The sequence below is a fragment of the Chroicocephalus ridibundus genome, chromosome 9, assembly GCF_963924245.1.
Source record: "Chroicocephalus ridibundus chromosome 9, bChrRid1.1, whole genome shotgun sequence".
Classification (NCBI taxonomy): domain Eukaryota; kingdom Metazoa; phylum Chordata; class Aves; order Charadriiformes; family Laridae; genus Chroicocephalus; species Chroicocephalus ridibundus.
Genome location: NC_086292.1, coordinates 13,885,205 through 13,903,150, shown reverse-complemented (window position 1 = coordinate 13,903,150; position 17,946 = coordinate 13,885,205). Strand labels below are relative to the sequence as shown.

General features: G+C 42.4%; 1 protein-coding gene across 6 annotated transcripts in view; it reads left to right on the top strand.

Moving 5' to 3' along the window:
• Window positions 1-1,316: 1,316 nt before the first annotated feature.
• The window catches only part of ACSL4 (acyl-CoA synthetase long chain family member 4), a 48,677-nt gene continuing 32,047 nt past the window's right edge, over window positions 1,317-17,946 (top strand). For 4 of the 6 annotated variants that reach the window (XM_063346589.1, XM_063346588.1, XM_063346585.1 and 1 more), the window contains exon 1: window positions 7,993-8,570. The gene's annotated coding sequence lies outside the window, so the exon portion shown is untranslated. Of the gene's footprint in view, window positions 1,351-7,992; window positions 8,571-17,946 lie in introns of those variants that run through there. The other 2 variants (XM_063346591.1, XM_063346587.1) reach the window with 2 other exon arrangements.

Sequence of the window (17,946 nt, the reverse complement as noted above, 5' to 3'; positions counted from 1 at the left end):
TGTCTTAGAAATAGATCTGCTTTGTTTTAAGCAACCCTTTAAATTCTGAGAACTAGCACCTAGTCCTCTGCTACGTACTCTGCACTTGTGATTTGCAGAGCTTGCTGAACAACCTCTGCAAGCAGAACTAACCAATGCTTAAATCGTGAAGATAGGAAAGGTGCTACCGCTGCTGTGCTCCATTGTCCTAAACTAAGAATTATGCTACTCTGGACTTTTCTCCTGAAGGGTGTTACTGCAAATACTGATCAATAATGCTTAAAGAAAAAATAGCCATGACGCTGTTTGTAGCCTTGATAATCAGGAGATAAGCAAGGCAAAATTTGTGAAGAGGAACGTCTCTTGTTAGGCCCAGTGATATAACTGGAAGAAGTCATGAAAATAATATTCTAAAACTCGGTAAGAGATGGAATTGCTCGGGCTGTTTGTGTAGGGAATATAATGTACCTTTTGTTACCCTGCCTATTTTTGCACTACCTTCTAATTTTCTCAAGCTGCTACAAGTCTTTTATTTGAAGATGCTTCTATTGTATATTAATGAAGAAGTTAAATTATCTAGGCAACATAGGCTAAAGCTGAAACTCCCCCAGGCATCATCTTTCTTAACTATCATTGTCCAGTAAGAAAATAGGTCTGTAAGCGATACTATTCATCTGAACAAAAATAAACTGTTATCGTGGTATTTGTCGGCTGTGTGTAATACTGATACCTGAGCTGGCCTTTGGAGCCAGGTATCGTTACAGATACCGTGATGGTGTCTACTTTCAGGCAGTTTTGAATTCCGAGTACAAGACCAGCAAGAGCAGAGAACGCCTCAGAATGCAGCCATTCCCCGCCCCCAACTCCAGTGTCTGACAATATTCGTAACTAGGTTTCATCCACAAGCATTTACTTCTGTAACTACTACAACAATAACAATTATTTTTGCAAACAATTTGCATATATAGTGTCATGTGAATTAATTAAATAATTGACTCCAGCAATCAACTTGTAATAGAACTACTGACAGAAATGAAAGCATAGTCATTAGAAGTATTGTGTAAATGAAGCATATTCGATTAATATTTCTTGCATATATGACTTTACTTGTAAACCCGAGGAACACCATGTACAGGTAGGTAGCACCTACTGACAGGACAAACTGATTGTGTAACTAGAATTCTCTTCTGTTTCAACTGCAAAAGGGAAGCCAATGTCACAAGTGCAAGCATTTAAAGCAGTCACAGTGGTGTTAACTTCACCACAGTGTTAAAGATTGAAGTTCACCTGGATTCTTCATTAAAAATGCTTTTACTCTACAGATCTGAGTGCTGAATCTGATCCTTGATCTCCTGGGAAGTACTTTTTAAGGTAAGAATTCAAATATCTTTTTGAAAGACACTATGTTAAGGTGTACTTCTCATCTTTGTATGTCATTTCTGGTTTTTTTATGGATAGACATTTTGTGTACAGATCAATTGAGACCCAAAGATTTTGACAATGAAGTCACTAGGCAAAGGAAATGTTGACTTCTTGACTGAAAAATGCTACTAAGAATGTTACTCTGGCATCTTTGTCCAGGTTAGCAACAGCCTGTATAGACGTATCTGGACGGGAGAGATAAAAGTGTATGTGGGGAATGTTTTGTGGGTGACTTCTAAAGGGTCCGAAAAAGTTGACCAAGAAAAAAATAATCATACACATTTATTACACTGTTCAGTGTAATATGCAAAATTGCTGAAGGGGTTCCGTACCACTACTGCAAACCATCCATAAATAACATTTTAAAAGGCTCTTCTGGAATTTGTGTTATTTTTTCAATGATCCACACTGCTATGGAGGCCATTCAGTTGCACTGATGGGAAACAATGCAGTGATCAATCAGCCTCTGAAGAAAGAGGTTGTGCTAGAAAAAACAAGGTGTGACTGAAAGTTTTGCTGCAGAGACAGACTGAAAATAATATAATTTGAATTCCAACAAAATCCTGACATTTTGACAAGCTGAATAAATGAGATTCTTACAGGTGCTCCATCTTGTAAATCATGACAGAAAGGATAGAAGCTGCAAGGCTGTCTCGTAAAGACTCCCTTACAAGTTCAGGAACAAGCTGAAGCAGAACTGCTGGAGCGTGTCAGGGCAGACTGGCAGCTTGCAGTAGTTTAGACAGGATGTGTAGAATATTTTAAGACTGGAAGGCTACCTACTACCTACTCAGTTTAAAGCACTTATAATGCTTCTGTCCTTCGGCTGGAGTTTTGTGTTGTGATGCCGTAATTTCACCTTCTGGGCACAGCGATCTCTGACAGAAAAAGAAAGTATATCTGATGAAAGCAGGATCAGTTTGTACTGATTCTTATAGATATATATAATCATAGAAACAGATGTTCCAAGAGTCATTTACAGTTTGTTTAAAAAAATTACACAAGGGACTTCACAATAAGAAGACTTTTTTAAGACTTGAAAAGTAGATTGCCAATTTATCACCAAATAATTTTCAGAAATTTCTCTTAGATGTGATTTTACATGAATAAGTACAGAAAAGAGCTCATAGTCTGTCAGTCTTAAGGACTATGATAGCTTTAGGAAATGAAACCTCAATAAACAAAGAAACACACCATTTAATCTTTGTGTAATAGTCATATTGTTACATAGGAAGGCAGTTATTCTAAAATAGGGATTCCTTCATGCACTGAAACACGTTTTGCACATAAGATTATGTCTGTCCTTCATCCAAATCTACTGATGTGTATTTGCCCCCAAAACTTACAGGAATGACTGCAAACAGATCAGCAATTAGTTGAGTCATTCTAATCTTAACAACATTACTTCTCACATTACAGATTCAGAGGAATACATGAGAATGATTTGTATGGGAGTACAGCAGAGGATATTGTTTGTACTTGCCTGTTAAACATTCCTCGGAAATGTACCTGAAGTCGCAGCCAGCCCACAGGTATACATCATTAGGACTTGTGTTATTTTTTTAATTGAGTATCATATTTTTACAAAAATGGAGGACAGATGACAAATTGGAACAAAGTTAAGGTGAACGAGTTATTTTTTTTGCTACCTAGGTTCAAAATAAAAAAAAAACTAGTTGTGGAAAGAAGTATCCATTAGGAGGCTGGCCTTGCTGTTTCTGTCAAGACAAACTTCTGCCATGGCATATGTAAATAGAAAAACTATTGAGGTCAAGGTCCTTGCTGAATTTTAGTCTTCGCGCTAATGAATTCCCCAAACGGTTTCATACTAAATTAGGACACCATAGTGTTCAAAATTTTATGATTCCCTTAAAGGAAATTGTAAAACTCAAAAAATCCTGATGAGAAGAGTGTGGAATAGATCGGAAGAAAACAATTATTTAGACATCCTTGTAGCCATAATCTATCCTAATCTAATGGGCTTTTTATAGTAAGCCTGTCCTGTTGTGGCAATTGCTAACCGTGGTTGTGCGCTTTAGAATGGATCTTGTGAAAAATCAATAAAACTTTTCATTTTTATAGCATTTTATTTTCTTTCCTTTGAATGTCCCTAGGCAGCACTAGAACATATTTCATTATGTGAGAACTACTCGAAGTCCTCCTTGTAATGGCTGTTCAAAATTTTAGGTACTTTGTTTTGTACAGCAGTCTAATGATGGTACAGTTGCATATGTTCTACTAATAAGACATGTAACTGCTTGCACCAACAAAATTAAATTTAGAGTGGTAAATCTTTCCCTAGATTTATTGTGGTATAGACGAGCAATGTCTCTATCAATACTGCTTTCCTTTCTTAAAATGTATGTTCTTCAGTTAGGAATGCCATGTCCATGCAGCATCCCATTTAGGATCCAATACCCTAAAGCTCTGCTCCTGATGGGGCTTTTCAGTTTTGTCATAAACTGTACAGTAAGACAGCACTGAAACTGCATCCTCCTTTGACTTTATGTAGTATGCCAACCTACCAATCTCAATGGTACCGTCTATGAAGTGCTGATTTGACCCAAGATCATTAAGGAACTAGGTGCCCCCTTGGATGAAAGAATCAAAATCCAAGCACAAAATGCAACTATGTGTGCTATGGTATTTTGGAAGCCTACTGGGCTGTACGTATTGATATGTAGGGCAGCACCCTATGTCTGATGAATTAATTGAGTATATCACAATCTCTGAAATGCTGCAGATATTTAAGTGTTGTGGGGCATAATACGTATCTGGGTAATGCTACAGTGAGTTGTCCCTCGTGCTGCCTAAACAGGCAGCAAGTTACTTACCTCTGGAAAAAAAAAAGTAGCTCTAAACGCTGCAGGGATCTGAGCAGGTAATGAATGTGATGTTTTTACAGAATACAAATGTTATGTCTGCAAGCAGGTACATGTTTCTGTTTCATGTATGGAATATGTCTTAAAACAAAGATTTACTTACGTAATGCAGGTGTATGTTGAAGGCTTGCAAGCTGCTGTACTCCCTCTACATAATGACTCAGAATGAGAAGTCGTATCCGCGTAGATCAGGGTACCAAAACTGGTTAAAAGTTTTTAGTTCATAAGACCTAGGGAGCTTTGTCTCTACCTTCCCCCTGCTCCTTCCCCAAAAAGGCCCAGTATGTTGGCTCTAAATACTAGATGTGATAGAGATTTTTTTATTCTTTATGTGAAATATAGAAATTGCTTCTTTATGGCAACTGTTATAAACAGATTTGCAGATAATTTTCCGATCAGGTTTCATGTATAAGAGTAAGAAGGGAATGGACCTACCTTGAACAAAAGGCATCAAAGAACAAAACAATTCCCACATTTGGAAGTAGGCCCCTTCTCTTAAAACACTGCCCTTTATTCAATAGGCCATCCCTCAGTTCCCCCCTACTTGAAATTCCTCCTTGAAATGCACTTATTTGGAGAGCTCAATAATCCTTTGTGTCACCAAATCTGTATGACTGACCGCTATGTGGGCTTTGTTCTGTTGTCTTTTAAAACCTGAGAGTCAGTTTAAAAAGATCTAGAGCAAACAAAAGCACGTTGGCCCCAATGAGCAGAGTTAACGTGGAGGTCTAAAGTGCCTCAGCTTTTTTTTTTTTATTATTATATGCTCTAAGTTTATTGAGAAGTAGCAGAAATACAATTTTATTTTTTTTTAAAAGAAAAAGGAACACATTAAAAGTTTACTAGCCTGAGACAAAACTGAGGCAACTTGTTTTGGAATGGCAAAGTTTGTGCACAAAATTTGTTTTCTGTTGTTTTGATTCTAACTGTACATTCTGTGAAGAAACAGGATTGCATGAAAGAAATAGTTGACTTCATCAGTCACTGCTCCTAATATAAATAAACAACCCACAAGGCTCCAAATATTGATTTACTACTTAGATTAGAAGTGCGAACATTGTGCAATCCCTTTGCTGGTATCAGGAATGAGGTGAGAAGCTGTTGACTGTTTGCAAGCTTGCCCTGAATCATGGGCCAAAAACCTTCTAGATTTGCTTTAGTCTGTCCTCAACATAGCTTTCTCTTGCTTCTTTTTGACCTCTGTGATCAGGGTGAGAATTAGCATTGGTACAGAGCAATTGCACTGGCTGGGAAGTTGTGTTACGCTGGTCACATTCCACAGAGATCACTGCTGGGTTTTTTCTTACTGGAAAGATACAAAGCAGTTGCAACATGAGAGAAAACGGAAATCCTTTCAGTTAGATTTGGGTTTAAGGATCGTCTGACGTACTGGTATATAAAGACAGTTTAAATTTTTGTTTGTGGACTCCTAAAATGTTTGCAAAGGCGTTTCTGTGCTCTCGTAGTGAATGTAAGCTTCCTGACAATAGGCTTGCTTTTCTTAGCTACCTGTTTTGAAGCCTTTGGAAGTATTCCACTTATCCTCAGGGTATCACTAGCTGACCATAGCTTTATTTACAGAGAGCAAATAAATCTGTTTCTGCTTTACTTTCCAAAAAAAAAAAAGTTTGAAAGCTTTCAAAGGACTAGTTTAAACAGAACTATTTTGTAGGACAAATAAAGGAGCAGCTGCTACATCAGTAAATCCTATGTAATTCAGTTAGGCATTTGCATACCTGTAGCTACAGGGAAGGTTTCCCATCCTGCTGTTCCTAAAGCCTCCACAGAACGTGGTACATTTGACTCTTCACTTGGATATCCCTCTCTGGAGTGAGTTTCATTTTAGGACTCATTATTGTAAGTATAATGTGACAGGTTATATTTTTTCCTTAGATTGTAATTAACCGAAATCTGTTTCAAACTTTGCTGAAATCATTAATTTGACTCAGATGTTCATCCTTTTGAAAGAAACAAAACGTTTTGTCAAGCATCCCTGATAATGCCACTGAACCTGGATGTCATTCCATGATGCCTGGCTTGGAGACGTGAGTGGACGAGCCTTGCAGGCACCAGGATTCCCCATAGAGCTTCTTGCTATGGCACGCAAGGCCAGCTTGTCCAGGGCCAAGAAGAGGTTGATGAGGAGGTCCCATGGCCTGGTAAGGTCTCCAGTAGGTCCTCCAATAAAGGAGGAGGTGAGGGAAGAGTTGCACTCCGCAGGAGCACACAACCTGGAGCATGTGAAATCCATGTCGGAGCAAGAACATGCAGTCTGAGGTAGAGAGATGGAAGCTCCAACTTAAATTTATTTGAGGTACTATGAAACTGCACCTGGAAAACATTAGAGGAGAGATGAATGAGGTAGTAGTGTAAGGAATCGGTGATACAAATCTATAAAACAAGGAGTGGCATTGACAAGGAGTTAAGATAGAACGATAATTCGTGGTTAATTAATGCAAAAGTCAAGGGACGTCACATGGAAATACCAGACAGAAGGGTCAAAACAACCAGAAGCGATTTTCACACACCAAGAAGTTAAACCGTGGAGCTACATCAAGCTGCAGATACCAGAAGCTTATATGGATTAAGAAAGCAATTGGATTTTTCTTCCATTAATTTGTCTGTCAAGAGCAGAAATAGTCTACTTTAGCTAAAAGTCTCTGAGCAACAGAGTTTTTTATCTTCCCAGGAGACGAGCAGCCATCGTTGGGAACAGCATACTGAATTAGCTCACTCTCTCTTCTGGCCCTCGGTGGCCATTCCAGCGCTGCAGCTGGCTTAGCACAGGGCATGCTTCCTTACCCACTAGCAGGACACATCACCGTACATCCAAGCCCAGTTGATTCAAAATTTAAGACTATAGGAAGTATAAAATAGTTGGAACAAATTACAAATATATTCTCTTACACATTTACTGTTTATGGGAAAGACTTAGAAAATAGGCTAATGTGTCTGTTTTAGTTGGAAAAAAGATTTGTAGCAAGTTTGTTTGCCCAGCCTCTCCTGAATAAAGGGAGGTTTGATCAAAAAAATATTTAATCTGCATAAAACAGGTGTGCCTTTGGGCATCTTGCACAATCCAGGCCCTCTCATTAGTGATGATTTGACATTAAGCAAAACAATGGGCTTTGAAACAAATTAGAACAAAGTGAGAGTAATAACGGACTGCGCTAGAATTCATATAGCCCAAGCAAAGGAAAAACCACGCAGTGATTCAGTTCCCCCTCTTTCCAAGGAAGGGGTGTGCTTTTTGCTTCTCTAAGGAGGAGAACTATTACGTATAACATCCACATGGCATATTCAGTTGTTACCAGAAAATTGCTGCCTCCTGCAAGGTGTTGTCTTTTATAGGAACAAGCTCTTGTTACCTAATATAGCTATGGCTTGTTTTGTAATTTTGCTTTTTTCACACTGTCCCACTCCATATGGGATGGGGGAGGATTGTGCTGGACTTGGGCTTAGCATAGATGGAGCATGAAATGTTTCCTCTTCTTTTACACATTGTTAAGAAGTGTCTTGTTAAAAGTCAGTTATTTTGTGCTAGTTCTCTTCTGAAGAAGCCTCAGACTCCAAAACACGTAAAGCCATCTGTCAAACTCCGGCATGAATCATAGGGATATTTGTGGCCTCTGGCTTTTTGAACTGCGCTGTGAGTAATTCTGGTTGCTCTCGTCAGTGCTGCTGATGAAACCCACGTCTCATGTTCCTGGTAAAGAGCGTGGGGCCTCCGGCTAGGCCTGGTGGTCCCCTGGTCCCCGACGGTGTGGGGCAAGGCTGGCTGATGAACCCCAGCGCTGCCTCGTCCAGCGGGGGACAGTGGGACTCGTGCCGTCACGGCTCCCAGTCCCAGCCTGCCCACAGGGGCAGGGAGAGCGGCCGCCGTGGGCTCTGAGGTGCTTTTCGCCACGTGCCCGTCGGTCTCTGGGGCAGCAGCCTGACTGCCCCGCTGCAACAGAGGGAAACGAGCAGCGGCGCGGCGCGGCGGCAGCTCTGCCCAAAGCTCGCTGGCGGCCCCACCTCCGGACCCCCCCCCGGGCAGAGGGGACACCGCCAGCGCCACGACGAGGCCCACCGGCCCCGCCTCAGCCCGCCCGGGGACCCCCGCCCGCCGGCCCGCCCCTGCCCCTTCCTCCGCGGCGGCGCGTCACGGCGGGGGCGGCGGGAGGATTGGACGGCGGAGCCGGCAGAGACGGGGCCCTCCCCCCGCGCTCTCAGCCATTTTAGCAGCCGGCAGAGACGCCGGCCCCGTTTTTCACCGGCGGCACCGGGACGAAGCGGCCAGGAGAGGTGAGTGCGGCCCGGGGAAGGACCCCTCGGCGGCGCCCGGCAGGCGGTGAGCGGCAGGAGGGTCACCGCCGGGGATGGGACGGCGGCCGCTGGCCGACGGGGCGGAGGCAGCCGGGTCAGCTGAGGGAAGCAGCGAGGGGTTACGCGGGGTGAGGCCCCTCTCAGCCTCCCCGGAGCGGGGAGCACGGCTGCCGGGAGGCCCGGGCTCGGCTCCCCGGTGGCGGCAGGGGGAGCGTGGTAGGCCCCGGGGAGGAACTGGCCGCGGCCACGGCAGGTGGCGGGCGGCGGGGAGGCTGGGGCGGCGGGGAGGCTGCCTGGCAGTGCGGGATGGGCTGGCTACCGGGGATAAACGCGGCCAGGAGCGTCCCGCCGGGGCTCCCTCGCCGCCGCCCCTCGCTCCCCGTCCGCTCCTCAGCCGCCCCGGGCCGGGGCCCAGTGCTGGTGCTCCTGGCCGGCGGCGGGCTCCTCGCCTCGCTTGCCCAGCTCGCCTGTCGCCGAGGAGGCAGCGAGCTCCGCTCCTCGCCGTGCCTCAGCGGCACCCCGGCTCGTCTCGGCTTCCTGGCGGGGTTGGCGGGCCCGCCATCGCACCGGCAGCGCCGTCTCCTCCCGCCGAGCCCCCCCGCCGCGGTGCGGGGAAGGAGGCTGGGCTGAGGGTATGGGCTGATGCTGATGTAGCACACGCAGCAGCCCGGGGGGGGTGATTCATCGCCCGGCGCTGCGCACGGGGCATGTTTTTTCCATTTCACGTCATAAGGGCACCTGTTATGGCAAAGCAAGGGACCGGTTGAATGTTTTTGTTGTCCTGTTGAGATTAAGTTTCGCTTTGCAGTGTTCTAAATTATCCTCGGACGCTTTGTGGATTTTTGAAGCTTATTTCATTTTGAATGCTTATTTTTGAAAGCATTTTTGAAGCTTATTTTATTCAGAGTGCTGGAGCCCCTCTGCTATGGAGTCAGGCTGAGAGAGTTGGGGTTGTTCAGCCTGGAGAAGAGAAGGCTCCGGGGAGACCTTAGAGCCCCTTCCAGTACCTAAAGGGGCTACAGGAGAGATGGGGAGGGACTCTGGATCAGGGAGGGTAGCGATAGGACCAGGGGTAATGGTTTTAAACTGAAAGAGAGGAGATTTAGATTAGGTATCAGGAAGAAATTCTTTACTGTGAGGGTGGTGAGCCCCTGGCCCAGGTTGCCCAGAGAAGCTGTGGCTGCCCCATCCCTGGAAGTGTTCAAGGCCAGGCTGGATGGGGCTTTGAGAGACCTGGTCTGGTGGGAGGTGTCCCTGCCCAGGGCAGGGGGGTGGAACTGGATGATCTTTAGGTTCCCTTCCAACCCAAACCATGCTATGATTCTATTTACAAAGCCAGGGGGGTGGGGGGTAGGAGTGCAGGCACCGTGGGACAGGGACCAACACCTGTCAAGTGCTGCTGCTCTGCCTCAGCCTTAATGGAATAATTATAGCAACTTTTGGACAATTTTGTACTATAACCCCTTTTTTCCTATGCTTAATAAATACAGATGGAGGTTACAGAGCAACTTGCTGTAAATTAAGGATTGTTTCATGTACAGTAAATGAACAGCTCTCATCTCTGGTGGTCTTAAAAGATGATTGTCAGATTAAAGATAATATCTGTCCTTACTTGATTGCTCTTTTCGTCTTGGACTGCTGTAGCATAAAAATACAAATACAACATGCTTTGTCATTTACATAGATAAACTTATTTTCTAACCTTGACAATTTGAAGTGCAAAATTTAGCAAATAAAGCTACAAATAGCAATTAGAACCATATGATCTCTTTTTCTTTTGATTAAATTCTGCTTTTTGAATCTTTGGGATTTGTCATCTCAGACTAACTGCAATGATTTTTACATGGACTTTTTTTTAAGATGTGAAAATGTTAATTTTTAAACAAATAAATCCCCAAACCAATCTCTTCTCCAAGAGAAGACATAGAATTAGCAATGTTCCATGGTTTCAAAAAGACTGTTTGGTTTCTTTTTTTTTTTCTTCTGCTCTTCATGCATGGATAAAATGTTTCTGTTTTAATACAGTTCTACAGATGCCTTAAGTATTTCCACATAAAAGTTATTTTAGGAAATATTTAATGTTTTTTTTTAACTTACCTCTCACTTCTTTGTACTTGCCAGTTCCCCTTCATTGTTGTTTTAAACTACAGAATGGTATAAACTTGAAACAGAAAAGACAGTTTCCTCCCCCAAGAACCCTGCTGTGGTGATGTTGTCATGATATGTTAATTATTTGAGTATTTGCATCTCATGCAAACTTCCCTCATGTGTTACTTGTAACACTATCTGTAACATACACTGTGCAAGTAAGTGACAGTGTTGCCCAATGTCTGCTGATTGAATAATCTAACGTTTATCAGCAGCTATAATTTTTCAGCATAATAAATTACCAGTGTTCGGTGGATGATACCTCCTTCTAACGTGAGTTTGTGCTTCAGCCCTTTTCTACAACTAGAGAAACCACTCTTGAACAAACTACTAAGGCAAGGTATTAGATACAAATATACTCCAAGTGATGTTGAGATATGTGTCTAGTAAAATAGATGCAGCCTATTACACTATTTTAAATGAAGTCGATACCCAAATATCAAACAGTAGCCAGAGCCAAGTAAACATGCAAAATCTATTGAAGTTAATTATTAATAGTTAAGTTAGGTAGTTAACATGACAAATGAATGAGTGCTGGTTTATAAGAAAACTGTTCTTAATAAGGAGTTACCAAAGCCAAAAAAGAGTTGGAGTTAATTATTAAGGGAAATCTTCATTGTATATGCAACTAAGCATGTGGTCACTGCTGCAGGATATTTATTTTCTCAGGAGAGAAGGAAGTTTCATGGAAGAAGGGAGGCAATTTTCTGAGAAACCCCATTTGTTCATATGTTGGATTGTTGTTTAGATAATGCAATGTCTTCCACCCTTTTTGTGGAAGGCACATCTCAAAAGTTCACCATGCTCTTTAATTTTCTGGTATTCTACGGCAGCTGGAGAGTGACTGCTTTGGTGTTTGTCTTTATTTCAAAGTTACCTCCTCTCCTCCCTGTAAGTGGGATTGCTCTCTGTCACGTTTCCATTTGGAAGGTGCTGAGAGGAATAGGCTAGCTGTACAGAAGGGCCCAAGGGAAAGCTTAAGACAGTATTTCTCCTCTGCTAGTAGAGCTGTGCTTTACATGGGATAGGAATTATTAATACTTTGCTGTTGTTTTTCTCTTGTTTCCTTGGTTGTTTTTTTTGTGGTTGGGGGTAGGGAAGGGAAATAAGGATTGTTCTTAATCTGCTGACATTTAGTAACTCTTATGTTTCTTCAAGATCTTGAACTCAGTAGATAGACACGTAAAAACAAAAGCTGAACACAGCAGTAGTTACTTCTTCTGTGGCCACTCAGAGTAACTTGTATTGCACTGAAAGTAAAACACACACTGGAAGTGGTGTGACAGGTTTCTGTAATGACCTATGGTGGACACAAAGCCCGCCAGCACCAAGGCCCTCTCTCAGATTGCTCTTTGTGGTCTGAGTGGTGGACGGGGAGGACTTTGCCTTAATCCCAGATATGCTGGAACTGCGAGAAGCCTTCACTTGTTTTATACGAATGTGAACTAAAAGACGCTGTATGGAATAAGGCTTGTGCTTGCAAAAAGGAAGGCTTCTGGCCGGTTGCCAGAATTGTTGGGAGATGTGGTTTCAGTTTTCTTTTCTGCAGTAGATGATCCACATTGAGCCGCTTGGCCGAGATCAACAAAAATAGTTGGACAAAACTTAAATAAACTACAGTAGGTCTGCTTTCCCTGCCCCACTTCTTCTTCTTAGGGCTATCAGTTCCTACTGAGTACTTCATATAAAGTGTTCTTGTAATCAAGATATGGCTTTAATCATGTGCCAGATGTGCCTAACATTATTTACTTGATTGAGTGCATGATACAGAGGTTAGGAATGAGTGGTGGGAGTGGAAATTCTTTATGCGATTGTTGTTGCCCTAGATTGGAAGCCTTTCTACTGTTCAGGCTACTGTGCTACTTTTGACTTGTGCTGCCGTAGCTCATAGTACCTTTTGAGTCAGGACTAAACTTGGTGCTTGCTGGAACTTGATCTTCTGCCGAGGTTTAGGTATGAGGAGTGTGTGTGAGCGAGGCATATTGGTACAGTTGGCTGTAGAGTTATTTTACATTTTAAGATGATCCCAAATACAGTAGAAATTCGGAAGGCGCATTGAACCATGTTTCAGGAAGGAAATAAATAGCACAGGCAGTCCTGAGAAATGGAGGAGTAGAACAAGTAAGGAAAGGTGATTGTGGGGATGGGGCTGGGAGGGGTGGGAAATGTCTTCCTTTAGCCAATGTGTTGCCAGAATGTGAATTCCTACAGTGGATGATTCTTAAAGTTTGTGTATGTGAGTTGCTTATGACGGAAGTGAAGTTGCAGCTAATGCTACTGTATCAAAAAGTCAGCATACATTTTATTTGCTTTGCTTTTGGATTAGTAGCTGTGTAATGTTAAGGACATGAGGAATTGTTTCCCTCTTTCTTTGCTTCAGATAGAGCTAAGCACTTGGACTTTCCATTGAAATCAAAGAGTACTTTTCACCTCAGTAGAGTGTTTTGTAAGGAATCCTAGGGGTTGAGAAAATAGCTTGCTTTTTTTTTTTCCCCCGTATTTAAATTTTGCATGTTTTTTGTAGTACAGTTAATGACAAATCAATGTATATTCTGCAGCGGGAGTTCACTGAGCTTCAAGGTGAGATATCTTTATCTCCAAGGTAGAGATAAAGTGATCCACCAATTATCACAGATTTAAGAATCTCGGATTTAAAGTGATCCAAGGTGGATCCTCGGTTATCACTTTAAATCCAAGACTCTTACATCTATTCTACTTGAATATACTGTTGTTCAGTAAGGACAAAACTAATGAACTAGGATTTCCTTTAATGTATATTGATGTGACTATTTGATCCCTACCGTATGTGACTGCTTCATCAGCTGAGCATCTTTTCCTAAAAGGCATACTTTTAACTTGCCTATTAGGCAATAGATTTATATTTTATTTTTTTTTTAATTCTTCTTATAAATTCATTGGTCTGTCAATAGCAGCTGTTAAATGTCAGAGCAGAATACTTGCATGCACATCTGTTGTACCTTAAACTGTGTGATGATGCTGCAGCTCCTCTCATGATTTTTGCTGATTGCTTTTGTTCTCGTGCAGGGGAAAATGCCTGTATTTCCATACAGTGGTAATTGGGAATGTTTTATAGCATAGGTGTATAATGGCAGTCAGAATATTAATGTATGTATCAATTTAAAGAAAATCTAGGTATGCTTGAAAGCCTGTGAAATTAGAAACAAGCTGACATGACAAGGACAGACTTAAAATAGAACATTACATTCCAGTACTTGTACTATTAAAATTTGTACTAATTAAAGAGACTTTCAAATTATTACTTTAATAATAACTCTGATGTGTTATTCTGTTTTAGCTGTTCTTACTATAGAAAATAAGATTGTAAGTGATTAAAATCAAGACAGCTATAGAAATGCTTGTGTTCAGAGGATTTCTTTAAAGAATTGTTTAAATTTATAACAAATATAAGCATATTATATTACATATGTAAATTATAATTTATTTTTAAATATCTGTTAATTACATGTTTAGCTTACCTCATTCTGCTTTTTTTCTAGTATAAACATGGCTAACGTAAACAATTTTTATTAACATCTAGCTAGTAGTCGCGTTTTGCAAATTACTTGTTTGATTTGTACAGCAGGCCTGTTCGGGTTTTTTTTTAGCTATTTCATGATACTGTGCAACCCATTTTAAAGTGAAAATAGTATTAGTACTCTGATCCTTGTTTTACTTAGCTAGGTGGTTAGCCCAACTGTGTAGCATTTTAAATTTAAATAATGCTTAATGAATCCGACTTACATTGCAGGAGACACAACAGAAGATTCATGTAGCAGTAAAGGATGGTTACTGTTTTTTTCTAAACCACTGTTCTACACACTCTGAGCTACAAGACATACATTCCGAACTGCCCCTTAGCTGAGGTTTTCCTCTGTATGTGCAGTTAGTCAGTTTCAGCTGTCATTAGTACAGTTAGATGTCTAGTTTATAAAACTGCTTGTTTATGTGTTTGCTGTGTAACTTTACAAAAGTAACTTGAGTAGTAACAGTCCCTTTAGCTAAGATTCTCACTGGGTATTGTTCTTCCCTGGCAGTCTATGAGGGTATCCTCTGTGAGCAGCGATGCCCCTTTGCGCACCCAGCGGGGGCTTTCCCTCTCTGGCCGCTGCAGTTGGGCTTCCCAGGGACGGAGCACTCCAAAACACCTCCATTTCCACACGGAAATTTTTGACCCTTAAGCAACGCAACTCTAAACAAATGTCAAGCATGTGTGTGCTGCTGCTTCTTTCTTAACGTGTTTCCTCCCATTCCCAAATAGTTGCATCTTTAGCCATGCCTCTGCCCACCAGACCCTTCCCGCTTCTGTAACTGGTACGTCCCTTGTACACCTTCTACTCGTCTCCATTTCAGAAATGCAGAGGAGCCCATAAAATAATGGAGTAACTGTCCTCCTTGGCAAGTGACCCTTAAGTCTTTTTAAGGGCCTTGTTTGCGCAAATCCCACTCATAGGAATAGAAAAATATTAGCATAGAGAGGAACTGAATATGTTATAATATTAAGTATGTGATACCGCAAAGAGGAATTCTGTTCAGTGTAGTTGCTATAAATGTGTTTGGCTTATATTTCCAATTCAGTTTCCTGGAAAAGAAATATAAAACAAATAAACGGTTTCTGCGCACGTGTGCAGGGCACACGTGTGCCCTAAGGCACTTCTTTCATGGCTTTGTTATGTATCACAGTAAGAACAGACTTAACACTTGTGTCTGGTTTTCTTTAACAGTCTGCTAGTGAATTTTTCTTGCTGTTCCTCAGCACTCATTCTACACCCTGCTTAATCAGGTCAATAGCAAGCTTCATACACAACAGTACTTGCTAAAATACAAGAATTTTCCCCTAATAAAAGATCGTTTATTTTTGTGTTCATGTAATAATTGCTCATCTAGCTACAAGTTTGATAAAGTATTTTAAATAAGTTGTTTTGTAAATTCTATTATGTGCAGTTCTGTACACTGAGAGCCACCCATACAACTTGAACCAAAAAGTCTACTAAGAAAGTTGTGTTTAGAGAAACATTAATGAGTATTCAGAGGAAATAATGAGTATTCATCTAATGCTCTGCATCTGAGTGTCTCGCACTCAGTGAAATATGAGGAGCACTTGCTGTCTGTCAAGTGAGGCTACAGATGAGCAAGTACTACAAAACGTTTGATCTAACGTTAACCTAGTTGGAGGTCAGTGACAAGTGGTGTTCCCCAGGGGTCAGTACTGGGTCCAGTCCTCTTCAATATATTCATTAATGACCTGGACGAGGGGATAGAGTGCACCCTCAGGAAGTTCACTGATGACACAAAGCTGGGCGGGTGGTTGACACACCGGAAGGCTGTGCTGCCATACAGAGAGACCTGGACAGGCTGGAGATCTGGGCAAAGAGGAACCTTATGAAATTCAACAAGGGCAAGCATAGGGTGCTGCACCTGGGGAGGAATAACCCCATGCACCAGTACAGGTTAGGGGCTGACCTGCTGGAGAGCAGCTCTGTGGAAAGAGACCTGGGAGTCCTGATGGACAACAGGATGACCATGAGCCAGCAATGGGCCCTTGTGGCCAAGAAGGCCAATGGCATCCTGGGGGGCATCAAGAGGAGTGTGTCCAGCAGGTCGAGGGAGGTCATCCTCCCCCTCTACTCTGCCTTGGTGAGGCCGCATCTGGAGTGCTGTGTCCAGTTCTGGGCTCCCCGGTTCAGGAAGGACAGGGAACTGCTGGAGAGGGTGCAGCAGAGAGCTACCAAGATGATTAGGGGACTGGAACACCTCTCTTATGAAGAAAGACTGAGGGATTTGGGTCTCTTCAGTCTGGAAAAAAGATGGCTGAGGGGGGATCTTATCAATGCTTACAAATACTTAAAGGGTGGGTGTCAGGAGGATGGGGCCAGGCTCTTTCCAGCGGTGCCCGGGGACAGGACAAGAGGTAGTGGGCACAAACTTGAGCGCAGGAAGTTCCACCTAAACATGAGGAGGAACTTCTTTCCTGTGAGGGTGGCAGAGCACTGGAATAGGCTGCCCAGAGAGGTGGTGGAGTCTCCAACTCCGGAGACATTCAAAGCCCGCCTGGACGCGTTCCTGTGCAACCTGCTCTAGGTGACCCTGCTCTGGCAGGGGGTTGGACTAGATGATCTCCAGAGGTCCCTTCCAACCCTATGATTCTAGGATTCTAACTTCACACAGTGTTGCAGTTCACAATTCTGCAGTTATTTATGGCAGGTGGCATGTAGAGCTGACACACAGCTTTCCACAATTAAACTGTCCACATTTAATCAGGTGCTGCTATCAGCATCCAGTTGAGTTTGTAGGGCTGAGTGAAGGTGGTGCTAAGATTACAAGGAGCCCATATGGTGCTCCTTGCTGGTAAGAGGATGCAAGTATCTTGCTGGGAAAAAAAAATAGCAAATTGGTGTAACTGGTCAGATTTACTGAAACACTTCACATTGCCTCAGCAATCTGTCAGGTACTTTGTTGCTTCCTCTCTAGTAGTTGTACATGCAATAATTTTTTAAAAGATCTTATTATGTTCAGTTTACCTGAAGTAGGTGATAAGTAGAATACACAGTGAGTCATTCTCAAGAAATAGTTTGTCTTGGAAGCTAGAGGAGCTGAGCAGCCCATGAAACGTCACTATGTCAAATAAGCTAGTTAAGTCTGAGGAGCTGGAAACTGCATATCACTGCACACTGAATGTTGGCTCAGAGCAAAAACCCCAAAATTCATGAATGAGGGCATTCCTTTTATAGCTTCAACTCTCAACTCAGTGGTCAGCTGCTGTTTCCTGTACTGTACAGCCACTTTGGATTAGGAAGATTACTAACGCCTGACCTTCAATAAATATCAAGTTATGCATATTAAAGTATTTTGGACTATATAAATTTAATCTGTAATAAAATTTTAATAAGGTATTTCAGTGTTTGGGAATGGGATTTGGGTGTTTTCTTTTGGCTTTCAGTAAAGATAAAACTAGGTTAGTTACCACGCTACAGCTTCTGCCTGCTTGGGTGGGTTTTTTTCCCTAATACTACACTTCCATGAACACACCCAGCTGGCAAAAGCTGCAGCCAGCACTCACTCATGGTGGCTGCTGGCAAAAGGGAGGGGACAGACTGGGACACCAAAAAAATGGGTGGACGCTACTTCTTTCAGCAGTAGCTCTGTTTTACGCTTGTAGCTCCGGTTTATGCTCGTTTAAATTTCTTGC